The sequence below is a fragment of the Saccopteryx leptura genome, chromosome 1, assembly GCF_036850995.1.
Source record: "Saccopteryx leptura isolate mSacLep1 chromosome 1, mSacLep1_pri_phased_curated, whole genome shotgun sequence".
In the NCBI taxonomy this organism is placed as follows: domain Eukaryota; kingdom Metazoa; phylum Chordata; class Mammalia; order Chiroptera; family Emballonuridae; genus Saccopteryx; species Saccopteryx leptura.
In genome coordinates, this window is record NC_089503.1 from 360,774,675 (window position 1) to 360,791,871 (window position 17,197).

The following is a 17,197-nucleotide window of genomic DNA, read 5'->3' on the forward strand; positions in this document are numbered from 1 at the left end:
GAATGCCCGTCTCCCTGGCCGCGGCCGGAGCCGCCACTCACCCAGCTCCGCCAGACGAGCGCTACCACTGGCAGCAAGAGGAAGATGGTGGCCGCCGCCGCCGCCGGAGAGGAGGAGGAGGAAGAGGAGGAGGAGGAGGAGGGGGCCCGGTGGGTGCCGCGGAGAGGGGGTACGCGCAGGACGTCGGCGTCGCTGCCACAGCCTCTTTTCCTCACGGGGTCGGGCGGCTGCAGCTGACGACGCCTTCGCGGCTTCTGCACCGCCCTTCTTGTCCCGGCTGCAGCCGCCGCCGCCCAGAGCCCGAGGGTCGCTCGCCTCGTGGGGACCGTGCGGCGGTGCGAGACTCCACAGCCATCGGCGTGCGGCGGCGGCGCGGGGGTAAAAGCGGAGCCTGCGTCACGTGACCCCACTGTTTACCGTTCCGGGGCCGCGGCCTGCAGCGCCGCCGCGCCTGCGCGCTGTGGGCGCCGCCGCGCCGCGCCGGGCCGCGCCTCCGCGGGGCCGGGGCGGCCGCGCTCGCGGTCCTGCCGCGCCATTCCAAGGCTTCTGAGGGACCCGGCGCCGCCCGCGGCTCTCCAGCCTTCACCTCTCGGGCAGCCGGAGGGGGAGCGGCAAATAGATGGTCGCTCTTTCTGGGTTGTAATAAGCACTAAGGCTTCATAGGTAATGTAATAGTGATGGGCAGATCTGCTCCCCCGGGTGCTTTTTATCATCTGGGTGTGTGTTCAACAATGGTAGAGGCGGTGTGAGAACTTAAGCCCTTGGCCCGGGAAACCCTGCTGGCTCTGCACAGAGGTGCCGTCATTCATCACCTCCACCCTCAAGAGCTGGTCTACTTAGGACTCAAGTTGCCTTCTCCAAGAAACATGTCTGGTTTTAGCAGTTTTCAAAGTGTGGCCAGAGGATCCCCTGAGAGGTTCTCTACCTTTCATAGAATTTTTAGTGCCTTTGCAATTACAATTTTTTTTCATCTTCAACCATAACAGTAGCTAGCAACCTATTAAATGCAGAAGCAAATAAGAGAATTCAGCCATCTTCTAAGCCATACATTGAAGAAATTTGCAAAAAATTTAGAATACCACCTTTTTTTCAATTTTTTAATTTATTGATATTAGAGATAAAGAGGAAGGGAGAGACACAGATTGCTGTTCCATCTCTCTGTATTATTTGGTTGCTTCTTGTATGTGATAGATACATGAAATTCCAACTGCCCTTTTGGTGTCTCACCTGGCTGCCTGACCTCACCCTTGCTTAGTGGAAAATCGCCCCTGAAGCAGAAGAGTTCTAGGAAGCTGGTCAACCTGCCCCAAGAAGGAGCATTCCAGAAAGCTGAAATCCTAAAACCCTAAGGGGAACATACCAGAACTTTTGACTCAGTACCCCCTCAGGCTCTCCCAAGCCCTATAAAATTCGCCCCTACTCTGTAACGGGTGCCCTTCTCCCTGGAGAAGTGCCCGGCAGGGTTCCTTTTTCCTTTCAGTAAAGCCTGTTACTCTGGTCTTTTTGGACTCCCATGGATTCCAACAGTATGTGCCCTGACCAGGGATCAACCTGCAGCCTTGGCATGTCTGGAGGATGCTCCAAACAAATAAGCTACATAGCCAAGCCAATGCTACGCTTTTTATTAAATTTTGGAAAAGTGTATTTTTCATACTATATTATTTGCGACAATTTTGTTATTTTTAAGTGTATTTATTTTCCTTAGGTTTAATTTCTAAGAGGATAAATGTCGATAAATGTAATTAACCTAAATAATCAAAAGCTTTTGGGCCTGACAATGCAGTGGCGCAGGTGGATGGAGCATCGGACTGGGACGTGCAGGACCCAGGTCCAAAACCCTGAGGTCTCCGGCTTGAGCGCAGGCTCATCTGGCTTGAGGAGGTAGTCGCTGGCTTGAAGCCCAAGGTTGCTGGCTTGAACCGAAGGTCCCTAGCTTGAGCAAGGTTGTCACTTGCTCTGCTGTAGCCACCCCCACCCCAAATCAAGGCACATAAGAGAAAGCAATCAATGAACAACTAAGGAGCTGCAACGGAGAATTGATGCTTCTCATCTCTCTCTCTCTCTTCCTGTCTGTCTCTCTCTTAGACTCTATGTCAGAAAAAAAACAAAAAACAACTCTTGGAAGTCCCTCAGTAATTTTTAAGAGTTTTTAAGGGTCCTGAGATCAAAAAGTTGAAAAACCACTGGCTTAGGTTATGTGCTTCCAACAGCTGCTTGGGCTGACCCCTAACTCAGCCCTGAATAAATACAGCGAGGTAACTGTTGCGAGTCATCACCCTGACCAAAATAAGCCCTTAAAGGACAGAAATTGTGTCTACTATCTGCAGGGCCTATTACAGTACCCACTAAAGAGTAACAGCCAGCACCTGCTGTGCTCTTCTGAAATCTTTATTTGTTGATTTAAGCCTCATGCCAGCCACAGGCCACATTTCAAGATTTGTACAGAGTAGAATAATAGCTCACAGGCATGTGGTGAAGATCTCTTCTGTACTTTCTTCAGTCTTCTGGTATTTTGAGCACTCCCTATTCCAAATGCTCATCCACAAAGGAAATTTAGACGGTCCTAATTCTACTGGAATCCTAGAATTCGAGCCCCTGCCTTGACTCATCAATCCCTCAAAAGTTTGTTTCACAATCCTTTTTTTTTTTCTTCATGTTTTTCAACAAAGGAAAATAGAAATGAGTAATTAAAAATGATTTTTACTTGGAATGTCTGGGATACATTGCAAAAATAAATCTAATTTTAGCTTTATTCTTTTTTAGGACCCAATGTGAAAGTTGAAAAAGGCATTAGGAAGAAATAAGATTTTTGTTATGAAAAAAACCCAACCCTAAAGGGATTCAACAGAGTAGAGCTGGAATGAAAAATCACTAGGTGGAAAATCCTCTTAAACAAGCTGGGGAAACTTAGCAGGTTAGAGAAATTTCAGTAAATTCATAAAAAACAAAGTGGAACCCTGGCCGGTTGGCTCAGCGGTAGAGCGTCGGCCTGGCGTGCGGGGGACCCAGGTTCGATTCCCGGCCAGGGCACATAGGAGAAGCGCCCATTTGCTTCTCCATCCCCCACCCCCACTCCTTCCTCTCTGTCTCTCTCTTCCCCTCCCGCAGCCAGGGCTACATTGGAGCAAAGATGGCCCGGGCGCTGGGGATGGCTCCTTGGCCTCTGCCCCAGGCGCTAGAGTGGCTCTGGTTGCGGCAGAGCGACACCCCGGAGGGGCAGAGCATCGCCCCCTGGTGGGCAGAGTGTAGCCCCTGGTGGGCGTGCCGGGTGGATCCCGGTCGGGCGCATGCGGGAGTCTGTCTGACTGTCTCTCCCCGTTTCCAGCTTCAGAAAAATACAGAAAAAAAAAACAAAAAACAAAGTGGAGGTAAAAAGAAAATGTAGGAACCATAGGCCTGTCACATTTACAAAACAAAAATTTCTAATCCTAAAGAAGCCAAAACATATGCCACAAATCATAATGTTTTTGTTTTTCGTTTGTTTTGTTTTGTTTGAAATGAGAAGAGGGGAAATAGCGAGACAGACTCCCACAGGAGCCCCAACAGGGATCCACCACAAACCACATCTGGAGCCAATGATTGAATCAACCAGGCTAACCTCAGTGCCTGAGGCCAACATGTGGACCAACCCATCCATCCTCAGTGCCTGAGGTAGACACCCGAACCAATCGAATCAATTGAGCCACTGGCTGAGGGAGGGGAAGAGAAAGAGAAGGGGGAAACAGGTGGGGTGAGCAGAGCTCTTGTGTGCCCTGACTGGGGATCAAACCTGGATCATCCATGTACCGAGCTATTGCTCTATCCACTGAGCCAATTGGCCAGAGCTCACAAATCATAATGTTTTGATTCTATTATTTTGAACCAGCCAGTGTCCAGATTCACATCTGTCCATTAATAATCTTCGCTTTTTGCTTCCAAATATAAACACAAACTGTCTTACCCAATCCATACAGAGTTTGCTAAAAGAAAGAACCAGTATAATAGCACAGGGAATGGCCTTAACTGCATGCAGGACGCTATTGTAGTTAAAATGCCTATCTGATAATCTGATTGTATTGGTAATATTGAAAACTCCAGATTAACTCAGAAAAATTAAATTTGGTAGAAAACAAGACAACAAACAATGGCCAAAACTAGGAGTATATTTGTAATTGACCAGAAAATTCTGAAAAAACAAAAACTGACAAAATTTGATTCTTATAAACTTTACCAAATATAATCAAACTTGGAAGAGAGAGAGGCCATGAAAAACATTTCACAATATAGATACAGAAGATAATTTTTATGGGGAAAATGTGTGCCATCATTCATGGTAGTTTGTTGCTTGTTTTCTGTTTTTTGTTTTTTTAGAGAGAGAGAGACGGAAAAAGGGAGGGAGAGAGAGAAAGAAGCATGCATTTGCTGTTCCACTTAGTTGTGCATTCATTGGTTGCTTTCCATATGTGCACTGACCAGGGATCCAACCCGCAACCTTGGTGTTTGGAGTCAAAGCACTAACCAACTGAGCAAACAGGACAGGGCCTTCACTCATGTTAGTTTAGAATAAAGGTAAATGTTTTTTTATTCTTTTATCAAAACAGTGAAGTCAGAATATCCTGAACTCATTTTACCAAGATTATCATGATATTTAGAGGCTTACTCCAGAACGCTTCATTCCTTAAGCCAGACTTGACCTGCTTGGTCTAGAAACATAGCTCCCAAACACTCCAGCTTTGGGCAGAAACCAATGGGTGCAAAAAAAAAAAAAAGATGCATGTCCCATCCCAGGGTAAATAATTTGCATTAGCATAGCAGAGTTCAAGGGATCCTAGAGAAGCTGGGCCCAACTATCAAATAAAGCTTATCCATGTACCAGTACGTGCAAAGCGTGAAAGCATCTTTGTAGACTTCAGCAACTCTTAAGATACAAGGAAGAAGCAAACCTATTTCTCTCAACCCCTCTGAGATACTCTCCCTGCCAACAAACAACTATTTACTTGTTCCTTTAGTTATCCATTCCATTAAAGACCCCAATGCATTTCAGCAATAAAGATATTGTTCCTGACCTCAAGAAACTCAGAAGAGCCTAACCAGGTGGTGCTGCAGTAAATAGAGTATCCAGCTGGATACTGAGGACCCAGGTTCGAAACTCCGAGGTCACTGGCTTGAGCCCAAGGTCTCTGGCTTGAGTAAGGGCTCAGTGGCTCAGCTGGAGCCCCCCAGTCAAGGCACATATAGAAGCAATCAATGAACAACTAAAGTGCTGCTACAAAAAACTGATGCTTCTCATGCCTCTCCTTTCCTGTCTGTCCCTATCTCTCTCTCTCACCAAAAAAATAAATAAAACCATTTTTTTAAAAAAAGGAATCAGCCTGACCAGGCAGTGGTGCAGTGGATAGAGCGTCGGACTGGGATGCCGAGTACCCAGGTTCGAGACCCCCAAGGTCGCCAGCTTGAGCGCAGGCTCATCTGGTTTGAGTGAAAGCTCACCAGCTTGAGCCTAAGGTCGCTGGCTCGAGCAAGGGGTTACTCAGTCTGCTTAAGGCCTGTGGTCAAGGCACATATGAGAAAGCAATCAATGAACAACTAAGGTGCGCAATGCACAACGAAAAACAAATGATTGATGCTTCTCATTTCTCTGTTCCTGTCTGTCTATCCCTGTCTATCCCTCTCTCTGACTTTCTCTCTGTCTCTGAAAAAAAAAAAAAAAAAAAAAAAAGAAGGAATCAGCCAGTCAATGCATATATGGATAAAACAAAAAACTGATGTTTCTCTTTCTCTCTCTCTAATATCACTAAATAGCCTGACCAGGCGGTGGTTCAGTAGATAGAGCGTTGGACTGGGATGCGGAGAACCCAGGTTGGAGACCCCGAGGTCGCCAGCTTGAGCACGGGCTCATCTGGTTTGAGCAAGGCTCACCAGCTTGAGCTCAAGGTCGCTGGCTTGAGCAAGGGGTCATTCGGTCTGCTGTAGGCCCCCCTCCATCAAGGCACATATGAGAAATCAATCAATGAACAACTAAGGAGCTGCAACGAAGAATTGATGTTTCTCATCTCTCTCCCTTTCTGTCTGTCCCTATCTGTCCCTCTCTCTGACTCTCTCTGTCTCTGCCACTAAAAATAAATAAATAAAATAAAATCACTAAATAAAAATAATAAAATAAAAATTTTAAATAATCATTTTTCTTAAAGTTGGTCCTGTCCTATAGATAAGTTATAAATGTCATTTCTGTTGATAACTCATATTATGGGCTAAGCCCCAATTTAAATTCTTTAAGGAAGAGGTAAAAGCTTCTCATGAGCCCATAGGGTCTCATTGCCTTCAGTTCCAAATAATTCACATGCCAAAGTCACATCTTGAAGAGGTGTGTTCTGAACCCCTTCACTAACAAAGCAAAAAAAAAAAAAATGCTCATTTTTTTGTGTATACAGGAAATGAAAAACTGTATTAAAAGTAAATCTTGACATGGAATAGCACTCTTGAGAAAGAAAAGGAAAGTTGGAGAATACACACATCTGAATTTTAAAACTAATACAAAGCAACAGTAATCAATATAGTGTGATACCAACATGAAGACAGACATATTAGTCAATGGAATAGAATTGAGAGTCCACAAATAAACACATGTATCATGGTCAACTGATTTTAAACAAAGATCTCAGTATTATTTAAAGGGAAAAGAAGAGTCTTTTTTTAAAAAAGAGAATTAAAAATTTTTAATTGACTTTAGAGAGAGAGAGAGAGAGAGAGAAAGGGAGGGAATTATTAATTTGTTGTTCTGCTTATTGATGTATTCACTGGTTGATTCTTGTATGTGTCTAGACGGGATTGAACCCACATCCTTGGTGTACTGGAATGATTCTTTAACCAACTGACCTACCCAGCCAGGCCTTAAGAATAGTCTTTTCAACAAATGCTGCTGGAAGAACTGGATAGATACATGTGAAAGAATGGAGTTTGCCTGACCAGGTGGTGACCAGTGGATAGAGCATCAGACTGGGATGCTGAGGACCTCGTTTTGAAACCCTGAGGTCACCAACTTGAGCATGGGTTCACCAGCTTGAGCGCAGGGTCACTGGCTTGAACGTGGGATCATAGACATGACTTAAGCCCAAAAGTTGCTAACTTGAGCCCAAGGTCGCTGGTTTGGGCTAGGAATCACTCACTCAGCTGGAACCCCCCAGTCAAGGCACATATGAGAAAGCAATCAATGAACAACTAAGGAGCTGCAACAAAGAATTGATAGAATTGTTGCTTCTCATCTCTCTCCCTATCTGTCTGTCCTTCTCTGTCACACACACACACACACACACACACACACACACACACACACACACAGAAAACCATACACACAGGGCCCTGGCCGGTTGGCTCAGCGGTAGAGCGTCGGCCTGGCATGCGGGGGACCCGGGTTCGATTCCCGGCCAGGGCACATAGGAGAAGCGCCCATTTGCTTCTCCACTCTCCCTCCTCCTTCTTCTCTGTCTCTCTCTTCCCCTCCGCAGCCAAGGCTCCATTGGAGCAAAGATGGCCCGGGTGCTGGGGATGGCTCCTTGGCCTCTGCCCCAGGCGCTAGAGTGGCTCTGGTCGAGGCAGAGCGACGCCCCCTGGTGGGCAGAGCGGTGCCCCTGGTAGGCGTGCCGGGTGGATCCCGGTCGGGCGCATGCTGGAGTCTGTCTGACTGTCTCTCCCCGTTTCCAGCTTCAGAAAAATACAAAAAAACAAACAAACAAAAAACAGACACACAATGGAATTGTACCCTTACCTCAAACTATATACAAAAATTAACTCAAAACAGATTAAAGACCTAAATGTAAAAACTAAAATTATAAAACTCTTAGAAGAAACAATTAGGATAAATCTTCACTGACCTCAAATTCAGCAAAAGATGATACCAAATCATAAAAAAGAAAATAAATAATCAAAATTAAAAACTTTTGTGCTTCATAGGGCACACTCAAGAAAGTGAAAACACAACTTCGAGAATGGGAGAAAATATTTGCAAACCATATATCTGATGAGAGACTTGCATCCAGTATACATGTAAAATCCCTACAACTCAATCAGAAAAGACAAACAACCCAATTTAAAATGGGCAAAGGATCTATATATGCATTTCTCCAAAGGTGGTATACGAATAGCCAATAAACACATGAAAAGATACTCAACATTTTTTTTCTTTTTTTTTTCATTTTTCCGAAGCTGGAAACAGGGAGGCAGTCAGACAGACTCCCACATGCGCCCGACCGGGATCCACCCGGCATGCCCACCAGGGGGCGATGCTTTGCCCCTCTGGGGCATCGCTCTGTTGTGTCCAGAGCCATTCTAGCACCTGAGGCAGAGGCCACAGAGCCATCCCCAGCGCCCAGGCCACCTTTGCTCCAATGGAGCCTCGGCTGAGGGAGGGGAAGAGAGAGACATAGAGGAAGGAGAGGGGGAGGGGTGGAGAAGCAAATGGGCGCCTCTCCTGGCCGGGAATCGAACCCAGGACTCCTGTACGCCAGGCCGATGCTCTACTGCTGAGCCAACCGGCCAGGGCGATACTTAACATTTGTCATTAGGAAAATTAAATCAAGACTACAACGACGTACTAATTCACACTCACTAGGATGTCTATAATCAAAAAGATATATAATAAGCATTGGTGAGGCTGTGGAAGGTTAGAACACTCACGTACTGTTGATGAGAATGTAAAATGCTGCAGCTACTCTGGAAAAAGTCTGGCACTTCTTCCAACTGTTAATTGAGAGTTATCATGTGATCCAGTGCTTTCATTTTTAGGAGGATAGTGAAAGCATGTGTCCAGTCAAAATCTTGTAGTTAAATGTTCATAACACCATTATTTGCAATAGCAAAAAGTAAAAGCAAGGTGCTTGGGCCAGGTGGCGTAGTAGGTTGAAGCATCATCCCAATACACCACAGTTGTGGGTTCAACTCCTGGTTAGGACACATACAAGATTCAACCAATGAATGCATGGATGGGTGGAGCAACAAATCAATGTTCCTCTCTCTCTCTCTCTCTCTCTCTCTCTCTCTCTCTCAAATCAATCAACAAAAAATTTTTTAAGGTGAAAGCAAAGTAAAAGTACATCAAATGATGAGAAGATAAAATGTGGTATATCTTCTATACACTGGAATATGATGTGGTAATATGAACAATACATGCTGTAGCATGTATGAACCTTGAAAACATTATGTTAAATGGAAGAAGCCAGTCAGAAAATAGAACATATTTTTTCAAGTGGTCAGAATAAGCACATCAATGGAGTCAGAAAGTGGATTAGTGGTTGCTTAGGACTTTGGGTAAGAGGGTGATGGAAGAGTGATGGCTAAGGATTTAGAGTTTCTTTTCAAGGTGACAAAAATGTTCTAAAATTAACTATTAGTGTTGTTATATGCATCTGTAAATATACTAAAAACAATTGAATTTTACACTTTAAATGTGTGGATCATATACTATGTGAATTTTATCTCAATAAAATTTTTTTCTTTAAAAAAAGGAAAACTTGAATAAATGGAAAGACATACTACAGTCTAGGTAAAAATTATAATATAAAGATATTAATTCTTCCCCAAATAAGCTATGAAAGTATTGCAATTCTATTTTTAATTTGGCAAGAGAAGTTTTTTTTTGTTTGTTTGTTTTTTTAATGATTTTATTTATTTTAGAGAGGAAGTTGAGAGAGAGAGAGGAGGGGGAGGAGCAGGAAGCATCAACTCCCATATGTGCCCTGCGACCTCAGCATTCCAAATCAGTGGTTTCTTTTTTTTTTTAATTTTATTTATTCATTTTAGAGAGGAGAGAGAGAGAGAGAGAGAGAAGGGAGGGAGGAGCTGGAAGCATCAACTCCCATATGTGCCTTGACCAGGCAAGCCCAGGGTTTCAAACCAGCAACCTCAGCATTTCCAGGTCGACGCTTTATCCACTGCGCCACCACAGGTCAGGTGGCAAGAGAAGTTTTTTTAAACTTACTTGTTGATTTTATAGAGAGAGGAAGTGAGAGAGAGAGAGAGAGGAACATCAATCTGTTTCTATATGTGCCCTGACCAGGGATTGAACCGGCAACCTCTGCATACAGGGATGACACTTTAACCAACCAAGCTGTCTGGCCAAGGCAACAAGAGAATTTTAAAGTTAATCTAGGAAAATAGAATAACTAATATAGCCATCAATGTAAGAGAGAGAGAGAAATGTACAGGAATGGGAGGTGAGCTGGTCAATCGCCTTTTCTCTCGCTCTCTCTCTCTCTCCCTCTCCCTCTATCCCCCCTTCCTCTCTCTCTCTTTAAAATCAATCAATATAAAAAATTAAAATAACTCATGTAGCTCTACAGCTATATTATTTATTTATTATTTTTTGAACTAGTTTTATTTATTTATTCATTTTAGAGGAGAGAGACAGAGACAGAGACAGAGAGAGAAGAGGGGGGAGCAGGAAGCATCAACTCCCATATGTGCCTTGACTGGGCAAGCCCAGGGTTTTGAACTGGCAACCTCAGCGTTCCAGGTCAACACTTTATCCACTGCGCCACCACAGATCAGGCCAGCTCTACAGCTATAAAGCGTGCATAGCATTCTATTATATGGATGTGGAAAACTTTATTTAATCAACTTCCAATTTTTAGATATTGAGAACATTTCCTCTAAAGAAATGACTGAGTTATTGGAATAACCAAATGGACAGATTGGCGCCAATTCTTATCAATATTTCCTTGTGGTAATCTCTAGAACCTGCCCTTCCTTTGGACTCTTTTAGTGAAGTAACCTCCATCTAGTCTCTGTCCTTCTGATCTATTGACCAGATGCCAGGGCATACCCTTTCTCAAAGGCCAAGGCTAATTTAATGGTCTTACTCCTCTTCCTACTTCTTCTCAAAGTCCCACTCTGACTGAAGTAGAATCTTACCTCAAATTTCTTAGCATGATTTACCAGATTGCCAGTGATCTCATCTCAACTCACCAGTGTCCTTTTTTTGCTTCCTACAGGCCAGCTACCAAATTCCTCATGATTCTGTGATGCCATCTCACTCCTCCATTCCTTCCACAGGCTTCTTCTTCTGCAAAATCCTATCTGGTAAACTCCTATTCAGATGTCTTCCTTTGGAAAATCTTTCCTAATTGTTTCCTTTCTAAAGCAGATTGCTTTACTCCCCACTTTGTATCTTTATTATAAAACTTACGAGGCTAATGTATTTCCTATTAGAATTTAAGCTTTTGCAGAACCAGGACTGCATTTCACTTCTGTGTCCCCAGTAGTGAGCACTGTGTGGCATATCTGGTTAATGTTGTTCTACACAACACTGATTTTTTACAAGGCTATTTGTTTCTGAAATATTTCTCTTTTAAAATTGTGTATATTTAAAGTGGCCCGTTATAAAATAAAATAAAATAAAAAATATAGTGGTTCATTATAGTAGACATTGATATATTTTAGTGCTTATGTATGTTCTAAGTGTTACTGAACTAAGACACTAAAAGCTAACTCTATGTAGACAGAAATGTAAACCCTCAGACATACTGAACACCTTCTTATGCATTACAGGTTCAGCTGTTCTTCTCATAATTATATTCCTCAAAAAATGCGCTTTGCTGGAATTTTCTTTTTATACTATACGCTAAGTTATTGAGAATAGGTTTTGACTCATAGTGCCTGACAAAAAATATGCACTTTATAGTGAAGGTTTTGCAATGAAAGATCTAAGAAATACTGTCAAGCTCGATATTAAAAGACAAGCTCATTTTCAGCTAAAGCACCCTTCATGAAAATAGCAGAAATAGTGGTTAATGATGACCAAATAAAAATGGAAGCAGAGACGGCATGTATAGCAGCTATTCTGAGAAGTGTTATTGTTAAGGGAAGAAACAAAGGAATGGAACAATCAAAATGGAGCAATGCCAGGTGGTAATGAAGGTCTGCCTGACGGAGAGTTATGTATGTATGAGAGTTTAATCAGTTTGTTAGTTTGAGCAGTAATAATAAACTTTTGGAGGTTGGTCTAACATAGCTGTAAGATTACCATCACTATTTAACGAGGGGGGGTAGACAGTGAGTAAAGTTGCAGTTAAAACTATTGACTTTTTTATTATGAGCTAATAGGGTGGCTTTTCCTTATGACTAGGAGTTAAGCATAGGAGGTGTATTGAAATATTTGAGGAAAAAGGAGAAGCATGAAGTTGATGTCTCTAAGAGTGGAAAGCAAGGTTACCATCCTAGCTGGTAGCTCTGTTGGTTACAGCATCATCCATATATGCCGAGGTTGCAGGTTCGATCCCAGGTCAGGGCAAATACGAGAAACAACCAATGAATGCATAAATAAGTGGAAAAGCAAATTGATATCTTCTCTCTCTCTCTCTCTCTCTTTGTCTCTTTCTCCATTCCTTTCTCTCTCTCTAAAAATTAAAAAACAAAAGCAAGTGTACAAAGGGACATAAGGAAGAGATTTTGGATAGTGTTGTTGTCTGTTAAGGTTTCTTTTGAAGAAAAGAAGCCAGTTAGCCTAGTTGCATGATTTCCCCAGCAACAGTCTGATGCTCAGACAGAAGCAATGAGAATGTGGGTAACTGGATTCAATTAGAGTTGAGATTTTGGCAGATAAGTGTACTGGAATAAGAGAGAAGCATGAGTTGAAGATAATTTTTAGGGAATAATACCAGTGATGGAGCTTGAACTATAAACTGAATAACACCAAAAGTAAAGGTAGGAAGGAGATGATGGATAATGAGAAAGTGGTTTCAACAGATTGGCATCTGAACGAAGTAGAAATTTTATAATATGGAGTAAAGCAAGTGTGCTGGAACGCTGGGCTGGTGACTAGATTGTAAGATTTCTGAAATCAAGACTATTGGATCCCTGCCTGACCGGGCGGTGGCACAGTGGATAGAGCATCGACTGGGACTTGGACGACCCAGGTTCGCGACCCGAGGTCTCCAGCTTGAGTGCGGGGCCATAGTCATGATCCCCTTGGTCACTGGCTTGAGTCCAAAGGTCGCTGGCTTGAGCAAGGGGTCACTTGGTCTGCTGTAGCCTCAGCTCAAGGCACATATGAGAAAGCAATCAATGAACAACTAAGGAGCTGCAACAAAGAATTGATGTTTCTCATCTTTTTCCCTTCCTCTCTGTCTGGCCCTATCTGGCCCTCTCTCTCTCTGTAAAAACAAACAAACAACAAAAACAAAACAAAACAAAACTATTGGATCGCTGACCAGGTAGCTCAGTTGATTAGAGCATCATCCCAACATGCCAAGGTTGCATATTTAATCTCTGGTCAAGGCACATACAAAAATCAACCAATGAATGCTAAATAAGTGGAACAAGAAATTGATGTCTTTCCCTAAAAAAAAAAAATCAATCAATAAATGTAAAAAAAAAAAGACTATTGGAAGTAGTATAATTTCAAGTTCTTACATATGACTTTAAGAGTGACTAAGGTGAAGTGGAAGTGAGTTCTAGGATCGGAGTGATCAATGTATTAAATGGATTGTTTAATGAACATTAGCATCACTGAGTGTGAGGGTAGGAACAGGAGTGCAGAAGAAGGCTGAGCTGGAATCTAAAGTCGTCATGGAAGGTGAGGACGAACTAGCTAGATGATGGCAGTAAGGAGCAGTGCATCTAAGGAACATTCCAAAGGAGCAGTAGTTAATATTTTTTCCCCCAGAAAAGATAGAGATAAACGGTCTAGAAGTAGCTGCAGTGAAGAAATGGAAAGCCTAGTCCATGGTAAGAGGGATGTAAAAAACATGTAGCCTCCACTGAGAGGGTTGGAGAGCAAATGAGGTCCTCAGGGAACGGCCGGATTTTAGTTAAGTCAAGGAGGTAAAGGTCAAGTGCCAACAGGCAGTTAAATGTAACGTTGGACTGGTTAAAGACTCATCTCCCAGTTGAGAAAGCAGTAATTTGTACTCTGAGCACGTAGAAAACCAGATTCATCAGATATGATTAAGATAAAGGTAAGTTTTATGCCACCTGTACTTAGTTAGCCCGAAGGCACAAAGAGGGTTACAGGCTCCTCCTCTTCCCAGGCCCAAGACAAATAAGGGGTTGCTGTCCTCCCTGCAACTGGCGGTTTCCAGATGTCCTGAGTCTAGGTCCCCCCAGTCCAGAGGTGGGGACGCAACTTCAACAGGAAGCTCAGCAAATTACAGCAAAGCAGGATGCAGGTCCATTAGGCAAGACTCAAGAGTAGGGGTTAAGGGACTTCTTTTTTCGTGGCTTTTCTCAAAAGGGACCAGTCCTAGCATTCCTGGGCTAGACTGCGCATTCATGATTCTTCCAAATTATATCTCTCAAAGCTAATAACTTGTTTGTAATTTGTGTTTGAGTTCAAACTATTGCTGAAGAAAAAAGTTATAAAAGCTTGTGCTCAACTTATCTACAGAGAAAGCCTCAAGAAAATGTAGCCGGTAGTCCCATCAGTAGAAACATGTAGGAAGCTTTGCTGAACACAATCTGAAAATCAGAGCACAAACTGGCAAGGTTGGAAGAGAGGACCAGGGAGGAGGAAGGAAGGGACTACAGGAGGGAAGTGAGGGGGTGAGACTGTGTGGTTATTCACTAGTGACCAAGAGGGTCATAGAGAAGTGCTCAAGGGGAAATAAATGCTAATTTTAAGACTCTATGGTGGTAATAAATTTGGGATGTTCTAGAAAAAAAGCTATTCTGATCGAATCACAGGGTGTGAGACGGAAAACTGAGAGATTGGCAAGAAACTGGTAAGCGAAAGCAAAGAATTTAGAATCTGCTGCAAACAAAATTGGGAGCCATTGAGGGATGTTTAAGCAAGGAGTGATATGACATATATGAAATATATAAATACATATTTGGTAACAGCTTTGTTGAGATATAATTTACATATCATAATATTCATCGATTTGAATTGTATAATTTAATTATTTTTAGTCCATTCAGAAAGTTACACACCAATACAATTAATTTTAGATTTTTGTGGACAAAAAAAGGCCATGTACTGAAATTAGCAAGCTCAAGGGAGGCCTGCCTGGTGAGCCTTACAAACTCCACATAGGATGGTCTGAAATCAAAACTTTCTAGCTTGCTTGACCAGGTGGTGGCGCAGTGGATAGAGCATCGGACTGGGATGTGGAAAACCCAGGTTCGAGACCCCGAGGTCGCCAGCTTGAGCATGGGCTCATCTGGTTTGAGCAAAAGCTCACCAGCTTGAACCCAAGGTCACTGGCTCGAGCAAGGGGTTACTTGGTCTGCTGAAGGCCCGCGGTCAAGGCACATATGAGAAAGCAATCAATGAACAACTAAGGTGTTGCAACGCGCAACGAAAAACTAATGATTGATGCTTCTCATCTCTTTGTTCCTGTCTGTGCCTGTCTATACCTCTCTCTGACTCTCTCTCTAAAAAAAAAAAAAAACCCCAAAAAAACCTTCCTAGCTAAAAGCAAGTCATGGTGGGTAGTCATGTACAATACTGGTATCTTCCTGGACAAAGGTAAATTTTTACCTTAACTGAACCTGTCCATTGCCTTTCTGCATCTAGATAACATGCCTCTGAAATGTCAAGGTAATTTCCTTTTTCCAGACTCCTCAGGGCACCATCTCCCATAGAGCAGACCACAGAATCTCTCATTGTTTTTTGTTTGTTTGTTTTGTTTTTTGTTTTTTTTACAGGGACAGAGAGAGAGATAGATAAGGACAGAAAGACAGAAATGGAGAGAGATGGGAAGCATCAATCATCAGTTTTTCGTTGTGAGACCTTAGTTGTTCATTGATTGCTTTCTCACATGTGCCTTGACCGCGGGCCTTCAGCAGACTGAGTAACCCCTTGCTCGAGCCAGTGACCTTGGGTCCAAGCTGGTGAGCTTTTGCTTAAACCAGATGAGCCCTCACTCAAGCTGGCAATCTCGGGGTCTCGAACCTGGGTCCTCCAGATCCCAGTCCAATGCTCTATCCACTGCGCCACCGCCTGGTCAGGCCAGAATCTCTCATTGTTATTGTTATCATGCTGTTACCGGTTAACTATCCTATACCTACCAATGGAAAAAAAGTATGTGTATTTTCATTTTATTTTTTATCCAATCCCAGAGATCCCCCACTTTGCATTCTCCTGCCTTCTTAATATATCACCAATAGCTTTCATGTAACCCCTTCACACCTCCTCCTTTGATTGTCATGTATAAAATAAGGTGCAAAACTGTCACTGTCTGGAGCATTTTCTCAATCTATTGAGAATTTGCTTCTCAGCAATTGTCGTCAGTGTGGCTCAGATAAACATAAAAATTCTTACAGTTTTGAACATTTCTTACATCAACATTTTCAGCATACAAAAAAGCAATCTTGAAGGTTTTAGGCATTAGCACCCAACCCCCATCCTCCCACTAGCCCTAAGCAACCAGTGATTACTTCTTTTTCCTTAATCTACATTTTGTCTCTACAGATTTGCCTGTTCTGGACATTTCATATTAATAGAAGCATAAAACCACCTAATCCTTTGGTTTCAGTTCAAGCATCACTTCTTTGGGACACCTTCCCTGTTAGGTTAAAGCTGCCTTGGCAAATCCACTGGGGAAGGGAAAAGCCTCCTTTTAGCATCCCTTGGCAACTGGTGTTGGAAAGTAGCCTACCTTAATTCCGCGGGTTACATAGAGAAACCAAGGCAGGGTACTGTAAAGCCAGTGGACAGGGCCACCATCACAGCAGCCTGGCCCATGCAGGTTCGCATTGGATTCGGACAGTCGGTAAAGAAACAATGGAGCCAAAAACTGGTGGGCCATAGTCTTTAATTCTAGCTTGCACCCGGCGGGCAAGTAAAAACACACACTGGGCTCCAAAACCCACTCACATTCAGTGCTCACAAAGTTACTGATTTATCCGAGTTTCCTAGAATCAAAGGTTTCTAGCTCACCAGACTTATTCACCTCTGTTCCCCATCTCCTTCCTTCTCCCTGCACAAACTCTGCCCAAACTGGCTTCTCTCTCAGCACTCTGCCATCTTGGCTGCTTCTCCTGGCCACGTGGCCTCTTTCTGCACTCTCCTCTAATGATAATCTCAGGAACCAAGAGGGCAAGCTCCCGTTCTGCTCCCATTTTATAGTGTAGAAATCAAAACCTTTAATCCAATATACAAAATAGGGAAGTCTCTAATACAAAGTCACTTCTCTGAGGCATGATGGGATTGTACCACCCCACATCAAAAAGGGTGAGAAAGGCTTAATCCCAAAACCAAGCCCCAGGCTACAAGGATTCTGCCTGC

At 43.2% G+C, this 17,197-nt stretch overlaps 1 protein-coding gene across 4 annotated transcripts in view; it reads right to left on the reverse strand.

The window, feature by feature from the left end:
• PHF3 (PHD finger protein 3) overlaps nt 1-397 on the reverse strand; it is a 92,086-nt gene extending 91,689 nt beyond the window's left edge. For 3 of the 4 annotated variants that reach the window (XM_066359112.1, XM_066359110.1, XM_066359107.1), the window contains exon 1: nt 42-397. The gene's annotated coding sequence lies outside the window, so the exon portion shown is untranslated. The remainder of the gene's footprint in view (nt 1-41) is intronic. The other variant, XM_066359114.1, reaches the window with a different exon arrangement.
• Between the last annotated feature and the right edge of the window lie 16,800 nt (nt 398-17,197).